General features: G+C 43.3%; 1 protein-coding gene across 17 annotated transcripts in view; it reads right to left on the reverse strand.

Annotated features, from left to right (window-relative positions):
- Positions 1 to 23,072, reverse strand: part of LOC137432331 (liprin-beta-1-like) — a 141,949-nt gene extending 118,877 nt beyond the window's left edge. For 6 of the 17 annotated variants that reach the window (XM_078783089.1, XM_078783087.1, XM_078783083.1 and 3 more), the window contains exons 1-2: positions 22,977 to 23,072; positions 18,432 to 18,544 (exon numbers count right to left, since the gene is read on the reverse strand). The gene's annotated coding sequence lies outside the window, so the exon portion shown is untranslated. Of the gene's footprint in view, positions 1 to 16,545; positions 16,763 to 18,431; positions 18,545 to 22,976 lie in introns of those variants that run through there. The other 11 variants (XM_078783090.1, XM_078783084.1, XM_078783081.1 and 8 more) reach the window with 6 other exon arrangements.
- Between the last annotated feature and the right edge of the window lie 1,603 nt (positions 23,073 to 24,675).

Consider the following 24,675-nt stretch of genomic DNA (forward strand, 5'->3'; position numbering starts at 1 on the left):
GAGAGAGAGAGAGAGAAAGAGGGAGAAAGAGAGCTAAAGAGGGAGAGAGAGAGAGAGAGCAAGAGGGAGAGAGAGAGAGAGAGAGGGTGGGAGAGAGAGAGGGTGGGAGAGAGAAAGAGAGGGTGGGAGAGAAAGAGAGGGTGGGAGAGAAAGAGGGTGGGAGAGAAAGAGGGTGGGAGAGAAAGAGAGGGTGGGAGAGAGAGAGGGTGGGAGAGAGAGAGGGTGGGAGAGAGAGAGGGAGAGGGTGGGAGAGAGAGAGAGGGTTGGAGAGAGAGAGAGAGAGAGAGGGGGTTGGAGAGAGAGAGAGAGGGTGGGAGAGAGAGAGAGAGGGTGGGAGAGAGAGAGGTTGGGAGAGAGAGAGGTTGGGAGAGAGAGAGGGTGGGAGAGAGAGAGAGAGGGTGGGAGAGAGAGAGAGAGGGTGGGAGAGAGAGAGAGAGGGTGGGAGAGAGAGAGAGAGGGTGGGAGAGAGAGAGAGAGGGTGGGAGAGAGAGAGAGAGAGAGGTTGGGAGAGAGAGAGGGTGGGAGAGAGAGAGAGAGGGTGGGAGAGAGAGAGAGAGGGTGGGAGAGAGAGAGAGAGGGTGGGAGAGAGAGAGAGAGGGTGGGAGAGAGAGAGAGAGGGTGGGAGAGAGAGAGAGAGGGTGGGAGAGAGAGAGAGAGAGAGGTTGGGAGAGGGAGAGGGAGAGAGAGAGGGTTGGAGAGAGAGAGAGAGAGAGAGAGGGTGGGAGAGAGAGAGAGAGAGAGAGAGAGAGAGAGACTGCACTGGTTAAAAATAAACAATAAATGAGTGATGATGAAGTAATGTAACAGCTGAAATAAGAAAGGGAGATGCACCCGGGCATATACATGTGGGGTAAATGCTCCATAGTGGATTCCAATGGATTGGATGATTTGCTCATTATTGTTACATATGATAAGACAACCTCGTCATTTGTTTTATCATGCAGATTTTTCCACCAGCTAAAGTTGTTTGCCATTTAACGAAGTTATTAATCTAACTGAGTGGAATGTTTCTGTCGAAACAACACTGTACAGACCATCACAGAAGTTATGTCTGTTGATAATGTTCCGGCTGCATGAGCAGACAAGTTTCGGATCTTTATATACATTCATTGATTTATTTGCAGCAAGACATCCACTCATAGGTGTTTTCTCCATTTTCACAGAAGAATGGATTCAGCCAGTAATTGTCGTTCATCAATAATCAGAGGTCCGCTGACCTGAAGTAAACCCAGCAGTCAATCTTGATTCATCAATATAATCAGAGGTCCGCTGACCTGAAGTAAACCCAGCAGTCAATCTTGATTCATCAATAATCAGAGATCCGCTGACCTGAAGTAAACCCAGCAGTCAATCTTGATTCATCAATAATCAGAGATCCGCTGACCTGAAGTAAACCCAGCAGTCAATCTTGATTCATCAATAATCAGAGGTCCGCTGACCTGAAGTAAACCCAGCAGTCAATCTTGATTCATCAATAATCAGAGGTCCGCTGACCTGAAGTAAACCCAGCAGTCAATCTTGATTCATCAATATATAATCAGAGATCCGCTGACCTGAAGTAAACCCAGCAGTCAATCTTGATTCATCAATAATCAGAGGTCCGCTGACCTGAAGTAAACCCAGCAGTCAATCTTGATTCATCAATAATCAGAGGTCCGCTGACCTGAAGTAAACCCAGCAGTCAATCTTGATTCATCAATAATCAGAGATCTGCTGACCTGAAGTAAACCCAGCAGTCAATCTTGATTCATCAATAATCAGAGGTCTGCTGACCTGAAGTAAACCCAGCAGTCAATCTTAATTCATCAATAATAATCGGAGATCCGCTGACCTGAAGTAAACCCAGCAGTCAATCTTAATTCATCAATAATAATCGGAGATCCGCTGACCTGAAGTAAACCCAGCAGTCAATCTTGATTCATCAATAATAATCGGAGATCCGCTGACCTGAAGTAAACCCAGCAGTCAATCTTAATTCATCAATAATAATCGGAGATCCGCTGACCTGAAGTAAACCCAGCAGTCAATCTTGATTCATCAATAATCAGAGGTCCGCTGACCTGAAGTAAACCCAGCAGTCAATCTTGATTCATCAATAATCAGAGATCTGCTGACCTGAAGTAAACCCAGCAGTCAATCTTGATTCATCAAAATCAGAGGTCCGCTGACCTGAAGTAAACCCAGCAGTCAATCTTGATTCATCAATAATCAGAGATCTGCTGACCTGGAGTAAACCCAGCAGTCAATCTTGATTCATCAATAATCAGAGGTCCACTGACCTGAAGTAAACCCAGCAGTCAATCTTGATTCATCAATAATCAGAGATCTGCTGACCTGAAGTAAACCCAGCAGTCAATCTTGATTCATCAATAATCAGAGGTCCGCTGACCTGAAGTAAACCCAGCAGTCAATCTTGATTCATCAATTAATCAGAGATCTGCTGACCTGAAGTAAACCCAGCAGTCAATCTTGTTTCATCAATAATCAGAGGTCCGCTGACCTGAAGTAAACCCAGCAGTCAATCTTGATTCATCAATAATCAGAGATCTGCTGACCTGAAGTAAACCCAGCAGTCAAACTTAATTCATCAATAATCAGAGGTCTGCTGACCTGAAGTAAACCCAGCAGTCAATCTTGATTCATCAATAATCAGAGGTCTGCTGACCTGAAGTAAACCCAGCAGTCAATCTTGATTCATCAATAATATCAGAGGTCTGCTGACCTGAAGTAAACCCAGCAGTCAATCTTAATTCATCAATAATAATCGGAGATCTGCTGACCTGAAGTAAACCCAGCAGTCAATCTTGATTCATCAATAATCAGAGGTCTGCTGACCTGAAGTAAACCCAGCAGTCAAACTTGATTCATCAATAATCAGAGGTCCGCTGACCTGAAGTAAACCCAGCAGTCAATCTTGATTCATCAATAATCAGCGATCTGCTGACCTGAAGTAAACCCAGCAGTCAATCTTGATTCATCAATAATCAGAGGTCCACTGACCTGAAGTAAACCCAGCAGTCAATCTTGATTCATCAATAATCAGAGATCTGCTGACCTGAAGTAAACCCAGCAGTCAATCTTGATTCATCAATAATCAGAGATCTGCTGACCTGAAGTAAACCCAGCAGTCAATCTTGATTCATCAATAATCAGAGGTCCGCTGACCTGAAGTAAACCCAGCAGTCAATCTTGATTCATCAATAATCAGAGATCTGCTGACCTGAAGTAAACCCAGCAGTCAATCTTGATTCATCAATAATCAGAGGTCCACTGACCTGAAGTAAACCCAGCAGTCAATCTTGATTCATCAATAATCAGAGATCTGCTGACCTGAAGTAAACCCAGCAGTCAATCTTGATTCATCAATAATCAGAGGTCCGCTGACCTGAAGTAAACCCAGCAGTCAATCTTGATTCATCAATAATCAGAGATCTGCTGACCTGAAGTAAACCCAGCAGTCAATCTTGTTTCATCAATAATCAGAGGTCCGCTGACCTGAAGTAAACCCAGCAGTCAATCTTGATTCATCAATAATCAGAGATCTGCTGACCTGAAGTAAACCCAGCAGTCAATCTTAATTCATCAATTAATCAGAGGTCTGCTGACCTGAAGTAAACCCAGCAGTCAATCTTGATTCATCAATAATCAGAGATCTGCTGACCTGAAGTAAACCCAGCAGTCAATCTTGATTCATCAATAATCAGAGGTCTGCTGACCTGAAGTAAACCCAGCAGTCAATCTTGATTCATCAATAATATCAGAGGTCTGCTGACCTGAAGTAAACCCAGCAGTCAATCTTAATTCATCAATAATAATCGGAGATCTGCTGACCTGAAGTAAACCCAGCAGTCAATCTTGATTCATCAATAATCAGAGGTCTGCTGACCTGAAGTAAACCCAGCAGTCAAACTTGATTCATCAATAATCAGAGGTCCGCTGACCTGAAGTAAACCCAGCAGTCAATCTTGATTCATCAATCAGCGATCTGCTGACCTGAAGTAAACCCAGCAGTCAATCTTGATTCATCAATAATCAGAGGTCCACTGACCTGAAGTAAACCCAGCAGTCAATCTTGATTCATCAATAATCAGAGATCTGCTGACCTGAAGTAAACCCAGCAGTCAATCTTGATTCATCAATAATCAGAGGTCCGCTGACCTGAAGTAAACCCAGCAGTCAATCTTGATTCATCAATAATCAGAGATCTGCTGACCTGAAGTAAACCCAGCATTCAATCTTGATTCATCAATAATCAGAGGTCCGCTGACCTGAAGTAAACCCAGCAGTCAATCTTGATTCATCAATAATCAGAGATCTGCTGACCTGAAGTAAACCTAGCAGTCAATCTTGATTCATCAATAATTGGAGATCTGCTGACCTGAAGTAAACCCCGCAGTCAATCTTAATTCATCAATAATCAGAGGTCTGCTGACCTGAAGTAAACCCAGCAGTCAATCTTGATTCATCAATAATCAGAGATCTGCTGACCTGAAGTAAACCCAGCAGTCAATCTTGATTCATCAATAATCAGAGGTCTGCTGACCTGAAGTCAACCCAGCAGTCAATCTTGATTCATCAATAATATCAGAGGTCTGCTGACCTGAAGTAAACCCAGCAGTCAATCTTAATTCATCAATAATAATCGGAGATCTGCTGACCTGAAGTAAACCCAGCAGTCAATCTTGATTCATCAATAATCAGAGGTCTGCTGACCTGAAGTAAACCCAGCAGTCAATCTTGATTCATCAATAATCAGAGGTCCGCTGACCTGAAGTAAACCCAGCAGTCAATCTTGATTCATCAATAATCAGAGATCTGCTGACCTGAAGTAAACCCAGCAGTCAATCTTGATTCATCAATAATCAGAGGTCCGCTGACCTGAAGTAAACCCAGCAGTCAATCTTGATTCATCAATAATCAGAGATCTCCTGACCTGAAGTAAACCCAGCAGTCAGTCTTGATTCATCAATAATATCAGAGGTCTGCTGACCTGAAGTAAACCCAGCAGTCAATCTTAATTCATCAATAATAATTGGAGATCTGCTGACCTGAAGTAAACCCAGCAGTCAATCTTGATTCATCAATAATATCAGAGGTCTGCTGACCTGAAGTAAACCCAGCAGTCAATCTTAATTCATCAATAATAATCGGAGATCTGCTGACCTGAAGTAAACCCAGCAGTCAATCTTGATTCATCAATAATCAGAGGTCCGCTGACCTGAAGTAAACCCAGCAGTCAATCTTGATTCATCAATAATCAGAGGTCCGCTGACCTGAAGTAAACCCAGCAGTCAATCTTGATTCATCAATAATCAGAGATCTCCTGACCTGAAGTAAACCCAGCAGTCAATCTTGATTCATCAATAATATCAGAGGTCTGCTGACCTGAAGTAAACCCAGCAGTCAATCTTAATTCATCAATAATAATCGGAGATCTGCTGACCTGAAGTAAACCCAGCAGTCAATCTTGATTCATCAATAATCAGAGGTCTGCTGACCTGAAGTAAACCCAGCAGTCAAACTTGATTCATCAATAATCAGAGGTCCGCTGACCTGAAGTAAACCCAGCAGTCAATCTTGATTCATCAATAATCAGCGATCTGCTGACCTGAAGTAAACCCAGCAGTCAATCTTGATTCATCAATAATCAGAGGTCCACTGACCTGAAGTAAACCCAGCAGTCAATCTTGATTCATCAATAATCAGAGATCTGCTGACCTGAAGTAAACCCAGCAGTCAATCTTGATTCGTCAATAATCAGAGATCTGCTGACCTGAAGTAAACCCAGCAGTCAATCTTGATTCATCAATAATCAGAGGTCCGCTGACCTGAAGTAAACCCAGCAGTCAATCTTGATTCATCAATAAATCAGAGATCTGCTGACCTGAAGTAAACCCAGCAGTCAATCTTGATTCATCAATAATCAGAGGTCCACTGACCTGAAGTAAACCCAGCAGTCAATCTTGATTCATCAATAATCAGAGATCTGCTGACCTGAAGTAAACCCAGCAGTCAATCTTGATTCATCAATAATCAGAGGTCCGCTGACCTGAAGTAAACCCAGCAGTCAATCTTGATTCATCAATAATCAGAGATCTGCTGACCTGAAGTAAACCCAGCAGTCAATCTTGTTTCATCAATAATCAGAGGTCCGCTGACCTGAAGTAAACCCAGCAGTCAATCTTGATTCATCAATAATCAGAGATCTGCTGACCTGAAGTAAACCCAGCAGTCAATCTTAATTCATCAATAATCAGAGGTCTGCTGACCTGAAGTAAACCCAGCAGTCAATCTTGATTCATCAATAATCAGAGATCTGCTGACCTGAAGTAAACCCAGCAGTCAATCTTGATTCATCAATAATCAGAGGTCTGCTGACCTGAAGTAAACCCAGCAGTCAATCTTGATTCATCAATAATATCAGAGGTCTGCTGACCTGAAGTAAACCCAGCAGTCAATCTTAATTCATCAATAATAATCGGAGATCTGCTGACCTGAAGTAAACCCAGCAGTCAATCTTGATTCATCAATAATCAGAGGTCTGCTGACCTGAAGTAAACCCAGCAGTCAAACTTGATTCATCAATAATCAGAGGTCCGCTGACCTGAAGTAAACCCAGCAGTCAATCTTGATTCATCAATCAGCGATCTGCTGACCTGAAGTAAACCCAGCAGTCAATCTTGATTCATCAATAATCAGAGGTCCACTGACCTGAAGTAAACCCAGCAGTCAATCTTGATTCATCAATAATCAGAGATCTGCTGACCTGAAGTAAACCCAGCAGTCAATCTTGATTCATCAATTAATCAGAGGTCCGCTGACCTGAAGTAAACCCAGCAGTCAATCTTGATTCATCAATAATCAGAGATCTGCTGACCTGAAGTAAACCCAGCAGTCAATATTGATTCATCAATAATCAGAGGTCCGCTGACCTGAAGTAAACCCAGCAGTCAATCTTGATTCATCAATAATCAGAGATCTGCTGACCTGAAGTAAACCTAGCAGTCAATCTTGATTCATCAATAATCGGAGATCTGCTGACCTGAAGTAAACCCCGCAGTCAATCTTAATTCATCAATAATCAGAGGTCTGCTGACCTGAAGTAAACCCAGCAGTCAATCTTGATTCATCAATTAATCAGAGATCTGCTGACCTGAAGTAAACCCAGCAGTCAATCTTGATTCATCAATAATCAGAGGTCTGCTGACCTGAAGTCAACCCAGCAGTCAATCTTGATTCATCAATAATATCAGAGGTCTGCTGACCTGAAGTAAACCCAGCAGTCAATCTTAATTCATCAATAATAATCGGAGATCTGCTGACCTGAAGTAAACCCAGCAGTCAATCTTGATTCATCAATTAATCAGAGGTCTGCTGACCTGAAGTAAACCCAGCAGTCAATCTTGATTCATCAATAATCAGAGGTCCGCTGACCTGAAGTAAACCCAGCAGTCAATCTTGATTCATCAATAATCAGAGATCTGCTGACCTGAAGTAAACCCAGCAGTCAATCTTGATTCATCAATAATCAGAGGTCCGCTGACCTGAAGTAAACCCAGCAGTCAATCTTGATTCATCAATAATCAGAGATCTCCTGACCTGAAGTAAACCCAGCAGTCAGTCTTGATTCATCAATAATATCAGAGGTCTGCTGACCTGAAGTAAACCCAGCAGTCAATCTTAATTTATCAATAATAATCGGAGATCTGCTGACCTGAAGTAAACCCAGCAGTCAATCTTAATTCATCAATAATAATCGGAGATCTGCTGACCTGAAGTAAACCCAGCAGTCAATCTTGATTCATCAATAATCAGAGGTCCGCTGACCTGAAGTAAACCCAGCAGTCAATCTTGATTCATCAATTAATCAGAGATCTGCTGACCTGAAGTAAACCCAGCAGTCAATCTTGATTCATCAATAATAATTAATCAGAGGTCTGCTGACCTGAAGTAAACCCAGCAGTCAATCTTGATTCATCAATAATCGGAGATCTGCTGACCTGAAGTAAACCCAGCAGTCAATCTTGATTCATCAATAATAATCAGAGGTCTGCTGACCTGAAGTAAACCCAGCAGTCAATCTTGATTCATCAATAATCGGAGATCTGCTGACCTGAAGTAAACCCAGCAGTCAATCTTGATTCATCAATAATCGGAGATCTGCTGACCTGAAGTAAACCCAGCAGTCAATCTTGATTCATCAATAATCAGAGATCTGCTGACCTGAAGTAAACCCAGCAGTCAATCTTCATTCATCAATAATATCAGAGGTCTGCTGACCTGAAGTAAACCCAGCAGTCAATCTTCATTCATCAATAATCGGAGATCTGCTGACCTGAAGTAAACCCAGCAGTCAATCTTGATTCATCAATAATCAGAGGTCCGCTGACCTGAAGTAAACCCAGCAGTCAATCTTAATTCATCAATAATAATCGGAGATCTGCTGACCTGAAGTAAACCCAGCAGTCAATCTTGATTCATCAATAATCAGAGATCTGCTGACCTGAAGTAGAAAAAAAAATGCTTTCCTGCATATATTTAATTAATTCCCTTCATTATATTAAACATTATTCCGAGATCACCTCAAATCATTTATTACCTCCGCCACTAAATGTCTATGAACATGATATCTTAAAAAGTTGTGGATGGATTTGGACGAAATTTTATGGAGAAGTTGGGTATGTGACAAAGATGAAATAATTCGATTTTGGTGAAGATCTGGATCCGGACACAATAATTATTTAAGTGATTCTTCACCATTGTGTGATGGGGATAAAACGATATATAACATGATATCTCACAAAGTTATGGCCTAATTTTAATGAAACTTGGGGGACAGATTGGGTGTTTGACAAGGAAGAATTCATTCAATCTTAGTGAAGATCCAAATCCAGATGAGACAATTTTTAAAGTGATTCTTCACCATTTAGAGATAGGGGGAAATGATATATAGCACGATGTCTCAAAAAGTTATGGACGGATTCAAACGAAACTTGGAGGACAGGTTGGGTGTCAATCTTCATTTGAATCGATTTCAATTTGAATCGATTTTGATTTCAAGGACGAATCGATTTGATTTTTGTGAAGATCAGAATACGGATCCGCATCCAAGATTTAAATTTTTTAAAAGTGATTCTTCACCAATGAGTGATTTAGGGCCAAGACCGATGATATTTCCGACCAAGAAAACCGATGCATGATATTTCAAAAAGTTGTGGACGACTTATGACAAAACTTGGTAGATGAGTTTGGTGGACAACAAGAACAAGCCAATTAGATTTGCATACTCAAATATCGACCACGATTGTGGCTCCATGTGCTTTATGGGTTAAGGAAAGATTTACCTTAAGGTAGTTTTTACAGCGTAGCCCGTTGGACAGAGCCGTCTAGAACAGTGTGTGTCCGTCCACATGTATGTATGTATCTATGTATGTATGTATATATGTCCCCTTAAACGTATACCAATCAGAGCTGAGAATCTGGTCACATGACAGGGTGATGTGATTACGTCTGATGTCATTACGGTGGTGCGGCTACTGACTCTCCACATGTCGCCATGTTGATTCATATGCCGTTCACGCCAAACATATCTTCGAACCTGTCATGTATCACAATCGCCATGCTCTACCTTTCCGTTTTTCATTTAGTGTGAAACACAAACAAACCGATTGTTAAAATGACTATGAAATATCGAAAGCATCAGCGTTACATCTCTTCCAACAATACGGTATGTGTAGGCCATATGCGTTAGGAGTCATCTTCGGACCGCTTCAGACAATTTAAGCCCAGGTTTCTTAATACAGTAGTGTATCGTTTCAGTACTATCGTTTTCGTAATATAATATTAATAAGATACTAGTCAATATAACCATAATACTTTAATCCCAATGTCGTGAATGGAAAGTTGATGGATTGAAGCGGTGTATGGTTCATGATCAATGATCTAAGCGGTGTTCGGCACTAATATTAATAACCGAGGAAGTAGAGAATTCACCTCGGTTTTTTTTATGGTAATATCATTTTCGCAATAATGATAACGTAACGTTAATATTGTAGTAAATCTAATCGTAACACTAATCCCTTCGTAGTGACTGCAAACGTACTGGAAGTTAAAATATCTCAGTTTTGTGTCCGTTACGTCATTACGTCTATGATGTTATTACGACGGCTGACTGCACCGACTGACATTTTAAATTATGAAAAATTGGTCAGAGACCGAGGACTTGCCGGAATGTACTTTTTTATCGGCCATTTTGGATCAAAATGGCGGGAAATCTATACATGTATATACGCTAAGCAATGGAAGGTAACGGAGTAAGTGTATGCATATCTCTTGTCCTTTCAGAGTTATAGTGGTTTGAAATATATTTTCAATGAAAACTTGGCCCCTCACCTTTGACCGAAAAAAATCATTAAAACTACGTAAGCATTTTTGACCATTTTATGCCACATGGTATTTTTCGGGAATTGAATAACGAACATTTTGGTGTTGGTTAGAAAGGAATCGGATAATGTTTGACAGAGTTATTAGTAAAAAAACAAACATTTTTGACCTTGAGTTTGACCTTTCAAGGTCATTCAAGGTCAAAGGTCATGGTGCCAAATGAAATGTCGTATGTGACTTCCTATATGTCAGTAACAGCAAGTGTATGCATATCTCTTGTACTTTTAGAGTTATAGTGGTTTGAAATATATTTTAAATGAAAACTCGACCCCCCTGATTTCACGTTTTGGGGGACCTTGAGCTTGACCTTGGGCCTAGAGAGTAAAAAATTGGGCTCAGTCTATTCCAAGGCAAGGCAAATATGTGTGTATAGTATGGCGATGCTATGTGCAACGATGTAGACGTAGTACTGCGCACAAACAGACAGAAGACGGACAGACAGACAAACCAACCAACCAAGATACTTGCCGGAACCTATTCCGGCAAGTAACAAACAGACAAACAAACGGACTCAAATGCAATACCCTCTCCTCTGGTGAGGGTAACAATTGTCATTTAAAATCGTGTGTTCCCCATGCAACATATAAAATGCGTCATGTAAAATCATGTGTTCCCCATGCAACATATAACCAGCATCTTTTAAATCGTATGTTCCCCATGCAACATATAGCAAGCATCATTTAAATCATGTGCTCCCCAAGTAATACATAACAAGCGTAATTTAAAATCACGTGTTCCACATGCAACATATAACAAGCGCCATTTAAAATCACGTGTTCCCCATGCAACATATAACAAGCGTCATTTAAAATCATGTGTTCCCCATGCAACATATAACAAGCATCATTTAAAATCACGTGTTCCCCATGCAACATATAACAAGCGTCATTTAAAATCATGTGTTCCCCATGCAACATATAACAAGCATTAATTAAAATCATGTGTTCCCCTTGCAACATATAACAAGCATCAATTAAAATCATGTGTTCCCCATGCAACTTATAACAAGCGCCATTTAAAATCATATGTTCCCCTTGCAACATATAACACGCATCATTCAACAACATGTGTTTCCCATGCAACATATAACAAGCGTCATTTAAAATTACGTGTTCCCCATGCAACATATAACAAGCATCAATTAAAATCATGTGTTCCCCATGCAACATATAACAAGTGCCATTTAAAATCGTATGTCCCCCTTGCAACATATAACACGCATCATTTAACATCATGTGTTTCCCATGCAACATATAACAAGCGTCATTTAAAATCATGTGTTCCCCATGCAACATATAACAAGCATCAATTAAAATCATGTGTTCCCCATGCAACATACAACAAGTGCCATTTAAAATCGTGTGTTTCCCATGCAACATATAACAAGCATCAATTAAAATCATGTGTTCCCCATCCAACCTATAACAAGTGCCATTTAAAATCGTGTGTTCCCCATGCAACATATAACACGCATCATTTGACATCATGTGTTTCCCATGCAACATATAACAAGTGTCATTTAAAATCATTAGTTCCCCATGCAACATATAACAAGCATCAAATAAAATCATGTGTTCCCCATGCAACATATAACAAGTGCCATTTAAAATTATGTGTTCCCCATGCAGCATATAACAAGCATCAATTAAAATCATGTGTTACCCATGCAACATATAACAAGTGCCATTTAAAATCATGTGTTCCCCATGCAACATATAACAAGCATCAATTAAAATCGTGTGTTCCCCATGCAACATATAACACGCATCATTTGACATCATGTGTTTCCCATGCAACATATAACAAGTGTCATTTAAAATCATTAGTTCCCCATGCAACATATAACAAGCATCAATTAAAATCATGTGTTCCCCATGCAACATATAACAAGTGCCATTTAAAATCATGTGTTCCCCATGCAACATATAACAAGCATCAATTAAAATCATGTGTTCCCCATGCAACATATAACAAGTGCCATTTAAAATCGTGTGTTCCCCATCCAACGTATAACACGCATCATTTAACATCATGTGTTTCCCATGCAACATATAACAAACGTCATTTAAAATCATGTGTTCCCCATGCAACATATAACAAGCATCAATTAAAATCATGTGTTCCTGTCATGTATGCAGTGCAAATGTTCACCGTTGTATCCCTACACCGGGACCGGGTTGTATCCCTACGCCAGAGCTCGGATGGCGCTGCTGTGAATTGGGCTTGGGCCTTGATCGGCAGAGTGAATAAACGCGTACGACAATTGATCGCAGTTTGTCGAGATACTTTACATGGCGACGAGGATAAACATCTAGACCATGACATCTTTCGGCCATATCGATGAATTCGACCCTCATGAGGGGGATTTTGACACGTATTCTGAGCGGTTGGCTTTCTACTTCGAGGCGAACGGCATCGCGACCGAAGGCCGGATGAAGGCCGTCTTCCTGTCCGTTTGCGGAGGTGAGACGTTCACACTCGTTAAAAACCTGATTCGGCCTCGGACAATCCAGGAGCTCACGTATGCAGAGCTCAAGGCCGCTTTGAAGGAACATTGCAACCCATCTCCTTCAGTCATCCTGTGTCGGTTTAATTTTTACATGTGCAGACAGCAGCAAGGTCAGTCGATCGCAGACTTCATTGCACACCTCAAAAAAACTGTCACATCTGTGTGAGTTTGGGGACACGATCGATGACATGCTTCGTGATTTGCTGGTGGTTGGCATGTCCGATGACCGCACTCGTAGACGCCTGCTTGCTGAGAGAAGACTGACGTTCCAAAATGCCAGAGACACCGCCATTTCCATGGAAAGTGCTGAACGCAACGCTACAAGCATCGGTGCCACTCGCTCATCTAGTACCAGCCTTGCTGTGAATCGGTTGGATCATGTTCAGCCACAACGTTGGAACAAGGCTCCTCGTCAGAAGCCAGTGCAGTCTCAAACCCACAACAACTGTTTTCGGTGCAATGGAAAGCACCCTCCGGAGACGTGTCGGTTCAAAGATGCCACCTGCCATTTCTGTTCGAAAACTGGCCATATTGCTCCAGCTTGCATCACTCGCAAATCGGGAAAAGGAAAAGCTGCTGACAAGATTCATCAGTTTATCGGTTCGGAGGAACCCGAGCTTGACCAGGTGAGCTCTGTTTCCGACAACTCAGAATCGTATGACCTGCTTCATATTGATTCTCACCATAGGCGGGACCCTCTTCTTGCCAATGTTGTCGTCAACAATCGACCATTGCAAATGGAGGTCGACACTGGTGCGGCCGTCTCGCTCATCAGCCATGCTGTTTTCACAAACCTGTGGAGTGATGCTGACCGACCCCATCTGAAACCTACTACCTATGGACTCTCCACCTATACAGGTGAGAAGATTGTTCCCTGCGGTACATGTGATGTCACGGTGGGCTACGATAACCGTGAGTTTCACCTACCCCTGATCGTCATTCCTGGAAAGGGCCCTTCCTTACTCGGCAGGAACTGGTTGAGCATAATTCGACTGAAGTGGGAAAGCATTCATCAACTCCGGGCAGCCAACGTTTCTCCTACCGCAGCATACACACTCAAAAATGTGCTGGATACGTACCCGGATGTCTTCAAGGATGAGCTTGGAACCTTGAAAGGACATACGGCTAAACTCAGGGTTGACCGGGATGCCAATCCTATATTTTGCAGGGCTCGCCCAGTCCCTTTCGCCCTGCGTGAGCGGATTGACAAGGAACTGGATCATCTTGAAAATCTGGGGATCATCGAGCAAATCCAGTATGCCGAATGGGCGGCGCCCATCGTTCCGGTCATAAAATCGGACCAGTCCATCCGCATATGTGGAGATTATAAAATGACCGTGAACAGGTGTTCTTCATTGGATAAATATCCAATCCCGAGGATCGAAGACCTCTATGCTCGTCTCACGGGAGGCAAGACTTTTACGAAACTCGATCTCAAATCCGCCTATCTACAGCTCTGCTTGGACGAGAATTCGAAACAGTATCTTACCATCAACACGCATCGTGGGTTGTATAGGTACCACCGACTTAGTTTTGGAGTGAAATCTGCACCTGGAATTTATCAGCGTGTCATGGACAGTTTGTTTGCCGCCGAACGCAACGTCGTTTGTTACCAGGATGATATTCTGGTTACTGGTCGTACGGACGCGGAACATCTACAGAACCTGGAGAGAGTTCTGAAGAAGATTTCGGACTCCGGCCTACGTTTGCGTCGAGACAAGTGCAAGTTTATGGTGCCATCAGTCACGTACCTGGGTCATACGATTGATGCCGAGGGTCTACACCCGACAGATGAGAAAGTCCGAGCTATCAAGGATGCTCCTTCTCCACGAGATGTGACCGAATTGAAGTCATACCTCGGTTTGCTTCAGTTCTATGGTCGTTACATCCCGAATGTGACAGACGTTTTGGGCCCCCTTTATCGGCTTTTGAGGAAAGGAGTCTCCTGGAGCTGGGGGTCTACTTAACAATCAGCATTCCAGACCTCTAAGGATCTGCTCAAATCGTCCAATGTTCTCGTTCATTTTGATCCAGAGAAGGATCTTGTGCTGACATGCGATGCCTGTCGGTATGGAGTGGGGAGTGTATTATCGCACGTGATGCCTGATGGTACGGAAAGACCGGTTGCATTTGCATCCAGAACGTTGTCCCCGGCAGAGAAAAACTATTCCCAACTTGACAAGGAAGGATTGGGAATCGTTTTCGGCGTCGGCAAATTTCGCCAGTACCTTCTTGGACATCATTTCACGATTCGCACTGATCACAAGCCGCTGATCAGTCTGTTTGGTCCAACTAAGGCGACATCTGACACACTACCGCCCAGGATCATCCGCTGGTCCCTGTTTCTCGCTGCTTATGACTACACCATATGTTATAAGCCCGGTTCGTCTATCACAAATGCAGATGCCATGAGTCGGTTACCCCTTCCAGAATCCGTTGATGATTCGCCTACACCAGGATCCATTATCGCACTGATGGATCATCTGGAAGATTGTGCTGTCGATTCCGGCCAGATCCGCACTCATACTCGACGAGACCCCGTTCTGTCCAGAACTGTCCAGGCTGTACAGCTTGGATGGCATTTGCTACCTGAGGGTGACCCAGATTTTGCGGCTTTTAAAGCACGTAAAAACGAACTCAGCGTGGAAAATGGTTGCCTACTCTGGGGATGTCGTGTCGTGATCCCGAAAAATCTGCGTTCCAGGGTCATGGATGAAATCCATGACTGTCACCCCGGGATTGTGAAGATGAAGTCACTCGCCAGAAACTATGTGTGGTGGCCGAATCTTGATGCTGATATCGAACATCATGTTCGACATTGTTACCCCTGCCAGAGCACCCGGAATACACCTGCGAAAGCGCCACTGCATCCCTGGGAATGGCCCAGCGAACCGTGGCATCGCCTACATCTCGATTATGCCGGGCCTATTAACGGCAGCATGATTCTAATAATTACGGACGCGCACACAAAATGGATTGATGCCTATGTGACGCGTGGTACTACGTCAGCCATTGTCATCGAAAGACTCAGACGCTGTTGTTTCGCCACTCATGGTCTGCCCAGGATGATCGTGAGTGATAACGGTTCGTGTTTTTCCAGTACCGAGTTTGCCAAGTTCACACGTCGGAACGGCATCAAACATAAGTTTGTCAGCCCACATCACCAGGCTTCAAATGGCTTGGCCGAACGATCCGTGGGAATCATCAAATCCGGATTGCAGAAACTTCAGGAGGGAACCCTGGAAACAAAGCTGTCTCGTCTCCTGTTCAAATACCGCATCACGCCACAATCAAAAACCGGTGCAGCTCCGTCTGAGTTATTGATGAAACGACACTTGAGATCGACACTTGACAATCTCAAACCAGACATATCATCAAATGTTTATCAGAGCCAGCTTAATCAAAAGTTGGTGCACGATAAGACGTCCAACAGTCGATGTATCAACATTGGAGATCCAGTGTTTGCCCGAAATTTTGGTGCAGGTGCGACGTGGCTACCGGGAGACATCATCGAGAAGCCAGGTCCACTGTCCAGTGTGATTCGCCTGCAGGACGGCCGCGAAATTCGTCGACATCAGGACCACATAACCTACCGTCACTGTGAGTCGATGGAGCCTGTAGCATCGTCACAGTCAGGACAACAGTTCGACCCGCCACTGCCGGAGATCGTCGTGGCCGCTCCAGCCGGCTCGGATGCCCCGAAAACCTCTGCAAACGCTACACCCTTCGTGGAGACCAAAGGAATCACCTCGGACTCTGTATCCACTGGTACACCGCGACCCAAAGGAATCACCTCGGACTCTGTATCCACTGGTACACCGCGACGCTCAATGCGTGAGAGAAAAGCACCCGACCAGTTGAATCTTTGAAGATGTTTTTTTTTTCACGTTGACACATGTTCTATTTTCACGTATTTTCATTATTCTCATAACCGTTTGCACACATATTTTCACATGTTTTGGAAATGTTGCTTTTGAAATGTCAATTCTGGAAATCTAGCACATATTGCTCTTGGTAATTTTGGACTTAAAGGGGAGGATGTCATGTATGCAGTGCAAATGTTCACCGTTGTATCCCTACACCGGGACCGGGTTGTATCCCTACGCCAGAGCTCGGATGGCGCTGCTGTGAATCGGGCCTTGATCGGCAGAGTGAATAAACGCGTACGACAATTGATCGCAGTTTGTTGAGATACTTTACAGTTCCCCATGCAACATATAACAAAGTCATTTAAAATCACGTGTTCATTCCGTGTTCTTGCTTTTGGCCATCTCTTCCTATCCCTAATCTGATTGGTTGCCTGGTATAGCAACGACTCCGAAGGGTTTCCTTAACCTCAAGGAAATGCTTAGCGGAGGAATTGCCTTAGGGTTGTTTATGCAACATCCCTTACGGAAATCCTTAGCTAAAGGGAAAACAAGAGCAAAAGTCTAACAGAGGCCTAGCCGGGCTTGTAAAATATTATAAACCACAAACACACATGATTAGCTTTCTAAACAGTCGCTAATGCTGTTTATAACGTTAAACAAAGAAATTTGGAGGAATCCCGACATCCGTGAGGTAGGTTTTACTTACAGAACTGAGGGAAGATCTACTGTAATCTATATAACCCACAAGAGTGGAGGTGTACTCATTTACCAAGCAGCTAGCTAGCGCTTGCCAAGCCAGCCGTTCCTTAAGGGTTTTGAATGGAGTGCTTGCTCGAATGTTTAAACCACTTGGCGATCTCTCCACAAGAACCTTGGTAAATGAACACACACCCAATGTTCTTGAGACCCGACCATAGATCGACTGTAATATACATACCCCAAAGAGGAATTACCCTTTTTGCAGCTCCTGTAGTGAGCGGGTGTACTTGTTACTTGCCGGAATAGATTCTTAGTTCTTAGTGTTACTTGCCGGAAATTAGTGGAGAAATTTTTAATGACGTCATAGGTCACGTGTTTCGGCCGCCATCTTGGAAAAACCGAAAATCTTTGCACCTCGATATCACCGAAAGAAAGAAAAAATTGAGACATGGCTAATTTCATTCCCCTTGTGTTTTATACCTCTCCCCTACCCCCCCCCCCCCCCCTCCCCTTCCCACGCCTCCTGCCCCCAAGTCCTCTCCCTCCCACACTTCTCCCTGCTCTCAAATGTTGTGGTTGTGTGCTTCCCCTTCTCTCCCCATCTTGTCTTCCGCGCCCTCTTTTTGTATATTTTGTTTGTCTGGTTGATTTGTTTGTGAAATAAATGTTAGCTCTTTCACGAGCCTCGATTCAGTAAACAAAAAAAATAAAAAATAAAATAATAAAAATTGTAAACAACTCTCCATGGGGAATAAAATATGTTAATGATCATGTCATAGGTGCCTCCGGTATGACGTCATAATTCGACAAGTACAAAACTTCATCTGATGAAGATGAAATTTCCTGAGCATCATCGAGAAAACATGTTACCTTTTAGAAAACATGTTAGAAAATATGGCTGAACATGTTACCTTTTGTATCTCACCGATAGGCCGGATCCGGATTCAAATCGGTTCGTGCTTGTTACACACCCAACCTGTCTGCCAGGTTTTGTCCAAATCCTTCCATAACTTTTTGAGATATCCTGCTCAGAGACAGACACACAGACAGACAAACAGGGGTGAAAACAACCTCCATCCACCTTCATATCAGTGGCAGAAGGTTATATATATATATATATATATATATATATATATATATACTAGCAGAGGTACCCGGCTTTGCACGGGAGTGGGAGGAGGAGGGGAGGGGGAAGAGGAGGGGAGGGGAATGGGGGGGGAGGGGGAAGGGGGGGGAGGGGGGAGGGGAAGGGGGGAGGGAAGGGTGCGGGGGTGCCCAGGGGAAGAAGGGCCCCTCCCCTCCCCCTCCCCCCCCTTTCCCCTCCCCCCCTCCCCTCCCCCCTTCCCCCCCCCCCCTCCCCCCTCCCATCCCCTTCCCCCTCGTTCCCCTCCCCTTCCCCCTCCCCTCCTCCTCCCCCTTCACACCAGGGGGGTTGACTCAGCCTGTCATCCCACCGAGGTCGGAAGTCGGAACTCATTGTCGTCAAATAAATGTAGCCTGTATGTTTCACTCTTTGTCACATGCCGTTGGTCCCATGTCAATCGGATGAAGTTGAAAAATTAACGTTACGAAGGTTCTCTGGGACGTACTGATTCCGAATAATGAAGTTGAAAAATTAACGTTCCGAAATACGCTAATTACGCTAACAGAAGCGCTGGAGGGAGCACTGCGCTCCCTCCCTTAGATTCCCTCCCTCTTCTGCTAGCGCTAATTACGCGTAACACACTAATTTTAAAACCCGAAGTTTTTTTAATTTTAAGGTGTGCTGTAGTCAGAAGCGCTAGAAGCGCTGCGCTCCCTCCCTTCGAATCCCTCTCTCTTCTGCTAGTGCTAATAATACGCTAATTTTAAAACCCGAAAATTTTTAAATGTTTATGTCTCCGTGACATTCCTGGGACCATCCCGAGTCGAACAGTACTTTCCGCTCGCAAATCCGTCCACGGGTTCTCGAGATCTTAGAGATCGTAGATAGATCAGGATACAGACACAGAGGCCAACTCTACTTTATATATATAGATATATATATATATATACACAGACTTGGCATTTAATATGGAATATTTTTTTTTTCTTGACTTGGGTTTACTTTCTTAACTCAGTATATCAATCTGGTGAGTTTCTTTTACACTTTGGTGATTTATTTGTTAAAAGAACCATGTCACTGATTGTCTGTCGCAGCAAGAAGTCAACAACAGGTGGCGTGGCAAAATGTACGGACGGGTGCATTTGATGATTGGCTTCACAGTCGGGTATACAAGGGTTGTTGCGTTCTATATTAGTGGAAAACAACTGCTGCATGTCTCCAAAAGTTATTGCCGCTTCCTCTGGAGATGGACCGTCAACTCGACAATGCTGTTTGTCATGGAGTGGTGGCTTTACGAAATTACGGCATGAAACAGCGTGCTATTGCTCGGCAGTATGGCATCACTCAAGGTCAGGTGTCAAAGATCCTGAAACGAAATGCTCAGAGGGGTGTCCCTACTCCAATACCGAGGCCAGGACGTCCCCGCAGAACCACAAGGAGGGATGATCACCAGCTGCACCGGTTAGTCCGCAATGGCCGTACCAAGTCAGCTAATCGGCTTAGGGCTGAGTGGCAGCAACTGACAAATGTGCCTGTATCCAGAAGGCGAGTCAACCAACGACTGGTTCAAGCAGGCTATCGTGCCAGGCACCCCCCTGAGAAAGCCACGCCTGACCAGACAACACCGCCAGCGCCGATTGCAGTGGGCCAGAGAGCACCGTCAATGGCAACCAGGACACTGGAATCACGTGATCTTCAGTGACGAGTCTAGATTTCTGGTCTATCGTCAAGATGGCCGCATCCGAGTGCGCAGACAAGTGCATGAAGCCTACAACAAAGATTGTATAGTGCCGAGAGTCCAAGCTGGAGGTGGTGGGGTGACCGTTTGGGCTGCTTTTCATGCAGGGGGCAAAACTGACCTGGTTGTTCTGAATGGATACCTGAACCAGTTCAAGTACAGGGCCATTCTGGAAGAAACATTGCTTCAATTTGCTCGTGTAGCCTTTCGAGGAAACTTTGTCTTCCAAGATGACAATGCATGGCCTCATCGTGCTCGCATGATCCAACACTTTCTTGCTGACCGTGGTGTAGAGCATATGGAGTGGCCTGCCATGTCCCCGGATATGAATCCGATAGAGAACTTGTGGGCAGAATTAACGCGTCAAATCGACCACTTGGACCAGCAGCCGACCTCTGTGCGTGAATTGCAGCAGGCTATTGTCACTGCATGGCAAGCGATTCCTGTCCAAACCTTGGCAAATCTCGTGAACAGCATGCCTCAACGTGTACGTGCTCTCCTGAATGCTCGTGGGGGTTACACGAAGTACTGAACTGTAATTTTACTGTCCGTAATCCCAGTCGTAATTTAACTTTTGTTTTTGTTGAAAAAAATTTGGCTAATGTGCAAAATAAAGAGATACTTCTGGAAAACGTACAGAAGTTTAACACAGTATTGTCCATGAATTGAGTTCGATATCAGTTTGCATCACTTTCAAGGATCAATTTATTTGTTTCGAAATGTCAAATGTGGTTTTTGTTTCTTTTAAAGGTCACATTAACAAAATCTAGAATAATTTCAACATAATTCCAATGAACTTTTGGTTCTAAGACATCTTGAAAAGTAAGTTCACCCCCACAAAAAAAAGATTCCATATTAAATGCCAAGTCTGTATATTTAAAAAAAACGGCATTAGGAGGACAACCGACTTCTCATGATGTTTAATACAAACACTACAAGCATCATCCATGTAACACGTCACAAATACAGGACACTAACAAAGATGGGGGAAATAATAAATAAATGAAAACACGACCCAGTGGCCTGAATGTGTCAGATGTTATCTCATCAATCGGACTTTGAAGGCTCGGTAAGGTTGAGCCCTCCATAGTGCTTTGTTGGGGTCATTCGAGACCGTGGTAGACCAGGTGCAGTTGGTAGCGAACGGTGCGGTTGGTAGCACGCTCTCCGAAATGTCTTTTCCTACGTTTGTCTCCTCAAGGGATAATTGTATACAACTACCCTCCATAGTATGTATGGCACTGATACATTGAAATTGATTTAAATATTTTTAAATCAAAACAAATTATTTCATTAATTTTTTTGAAGATGTTAAAGAAGAATGCAGTACGAGGCAAACTGTAGAAAGTAAATGAATAAACAGCATTCAGCAAAGTGATACGTACACACTTTGTAGATGGATATACGTTATACGCCATACTAGTGGTTCGTACGCAGGCAGCATGTACCTGCTTAACTACATCACTATTACCCTGCGCTCGCGAAGCGAAAAGCGGGGTTAAGCAATCGGATAAGTACGTGTGGCATACGTGTGCCGTGTCTGCATTTTAAAAATTCATTTTCTCGGCAACCGTTGGTCCGATTGACATGAAATTTTTACCGGAGGAGCGCTTCCACCTGTAGATATTTTTGCTGATAATTATGACGTCATAGGTCACGTGGTACGGACGCCATCTTGGAAAAACGTTACACCTCCATATCTCCCGAACCGCTTAATGGAAAAAATTGATACATGGCTCATTGTCAAGTACACCCCATGGGGAATAAGATATGTTAATGATGATGCCATAGGTGCCTCCATTATGACGTCATAATTCGACAAGTACAACGCTTGATCTGATCAGTATGAAAAAAAAATTCCTCTGCAGCTGTTAGTCCGATGAACACGGAATTTTCAGAATATGAGCGGCTCCTGTAGAATTGTTCTAATGATAATGATGACGTCATTGGTCACGTGGTACAGGCGCCTTCTTGGATTAAAAAAAAAAACAGAAGAGTTGGCTTGCACCAAGTCCTTCTCAAGACTGCGCAGGGTAAGTATTCTATGAATACCATCTAGTTTTTTTGGAAGCACCGCTGTGCCGCTGATGCAGTGCCCCGACCCTCCCCAGTACCAGTCAGCTTGACAGGCTGAGTCAACCCACCTGCTGTTAATTCAACGTCATAATCAGGGGCTCGAACCGAGGATCTTAAGATCTATAAGCTAGCTACCTTAACCCTTAAGGCAACACCTGGATTTTTACTCCGTACTGATCCTGGAGTCGAATGACCTCTCCCTTGTCATGCAGGTAATCGAATGAGAACCTCGGCCGGTTTGAGGCGCACACGTCGGACCAGTCTCATAAAAATCTGTCGCACATTGTCTGCGCACACCTTTTACATATAAACCCGGTAGAGAACTCCACAGGTGCTTCACAGGTAACACACAGATGGATTATATCCATTATGGATGTTAAAATGTTCATCGTCATAAACCGTTTGTGTGTGACAAAAAGTGTGACCTTTACAGGAGAGATGGCACCGAATCGATTATGAAGAAAAGTGTAATGAAGAACGCGGGGAAATAATAGAAGGATGACGCGCACAGGTAAACAGCAAGGGGCGGAGATTGGTGGGCGGAGCTACGATTCTTACCTGTGAGCACTGCAGGAAGAAATGGTCGTTGAGCTCGTTCACTTCATCGGGCGCTCAAAGAGAAAGAGGGCAGATCCAGAGAATGAAAGTACTGGGGGCGGGGAAAGGGGCGGGGCCTGGAGGGGCGGCACAGACGGGGAGGGACAAGGGGGATGGCACAGGGGGAATCCCGGTCACATTTACCATTTACGCAGTAATGTGAAAGCTGAGAAGGTGTATGACAGTCTACCTTCATCTACAAAATCCTCCATTACACTTCCACCCGCTCACCAGAAACTTCACACGTGGCCTTCACCTACAAACTTCTCCAACGTTACACCTGCGACCTGCCGGCCCCTCCTCCTCGTGTAAACTTCGTGCGCAACATGTAAACTGTACAGCCTACCTCCCTTCCTTACACCTTTACACCTCGTTGTCACCTTTATATTAGACGTTATCTTTCATCTTTACACACAGTGCCTCCATCTTTTCATTGCGCCCTATAAATTCACAGCTCATCCTTTATCTGTAGGATTTTAAAAAATGCTCTGAATGTAAATTAATAATTTTCATCTCGAGTAACTTTTCCTCGTGACAAATCCTAACGATGCTGAAAACAATCTTTATGCTGCATGAACCAAACGCTTTGAAATAAACTCCATTCTCCTTAAGACAAATGGATGTGTCCTGTGGGAAGTTGTTATTGGAAAACCACAGAGATGACATTCATTTGGAAACTGCAGGTGGCCGGACGCATTGTGTTTTCGGGTTGTCCGTTGTCCGTCCGTCCGTCTGTACGTCCGTCCGTCCGTACGGGCTAAACCTCGTTTTTCTCAGCAACCACATGTCCAATTGAGACAAAACTTTCAGGGTAGGAGCGACAGCCATGTGGAATGTTTTTATGATAATTGTGACGTCATAGATCACGTGGTATGGCAGCCATCTTGGATTAAACGCAAATTATGAAAAAAATATTTCTCGGAAACCGCTCAATTTAAAAATTTTAAACTTGGCACATTGTCAACCAATGGGGGGAAAAGCATGATAATGATGACATCATAGGTGAAGTGGTACACCAGCCAAAAATGTTTTCATCGAATGCCTCATCCTAAAAATGTGAAATTGCATGCTCATGATTTATGACCCATATGTATTGAAATATTAAATTTATGACATCATAGGTCACATGGTTTGGCAGCCATATTGAATTTAACCGAAAACCTTTGAAAAAACATCTCCCAAACCACCGAAGTGATCGAATCAAAACTTTACATGTGATATCGACCAGACATGGCGATTAAAATTTAATCACAAAAACATCATCAGTCACATGGTGTGGAAGCCATATTGGATTGAAGGAAAATATTAAATATTTATATCTCAAAAACCACTTACCCTATCGATGCAAAACTTTACAAATGTCATCTAACACCATTGCTGCATATAGTTTGAAAATGATGCCGTCCTAGGTCACGTTGTTTGGCAGATATTTTGAATATAGAAACGAACCTTATCCAATCAACAATAAACTTTCCAAACATGATTTTCTACCTATACAGTCGTGGCCAAAAATATTGGCACCCTTCCACTTTTTTCAAATAACTCACAATTTTCTCTAAAATAAGTTTAAATTGCCAAAAGTATTTGGTCTCCACAATTCTTTATTTCAGTGTTAATATTACAGAACATTTGCTTTTGATTCAGAACTTAATATATCCTT

This window comes from Myxine glutinosa, chromosome 8 (genome assembly GCF_964187855.1).
Source record: "Myxine glutinosa chromosome 8, kmMyxGlut1.1, whole genome shotgun sequence".
NCBI lineage: Eukaryota > Metazoa > Chordata > Myxini > Myxiniformes > Myxinidae > Myxine > Myxine glutinosa.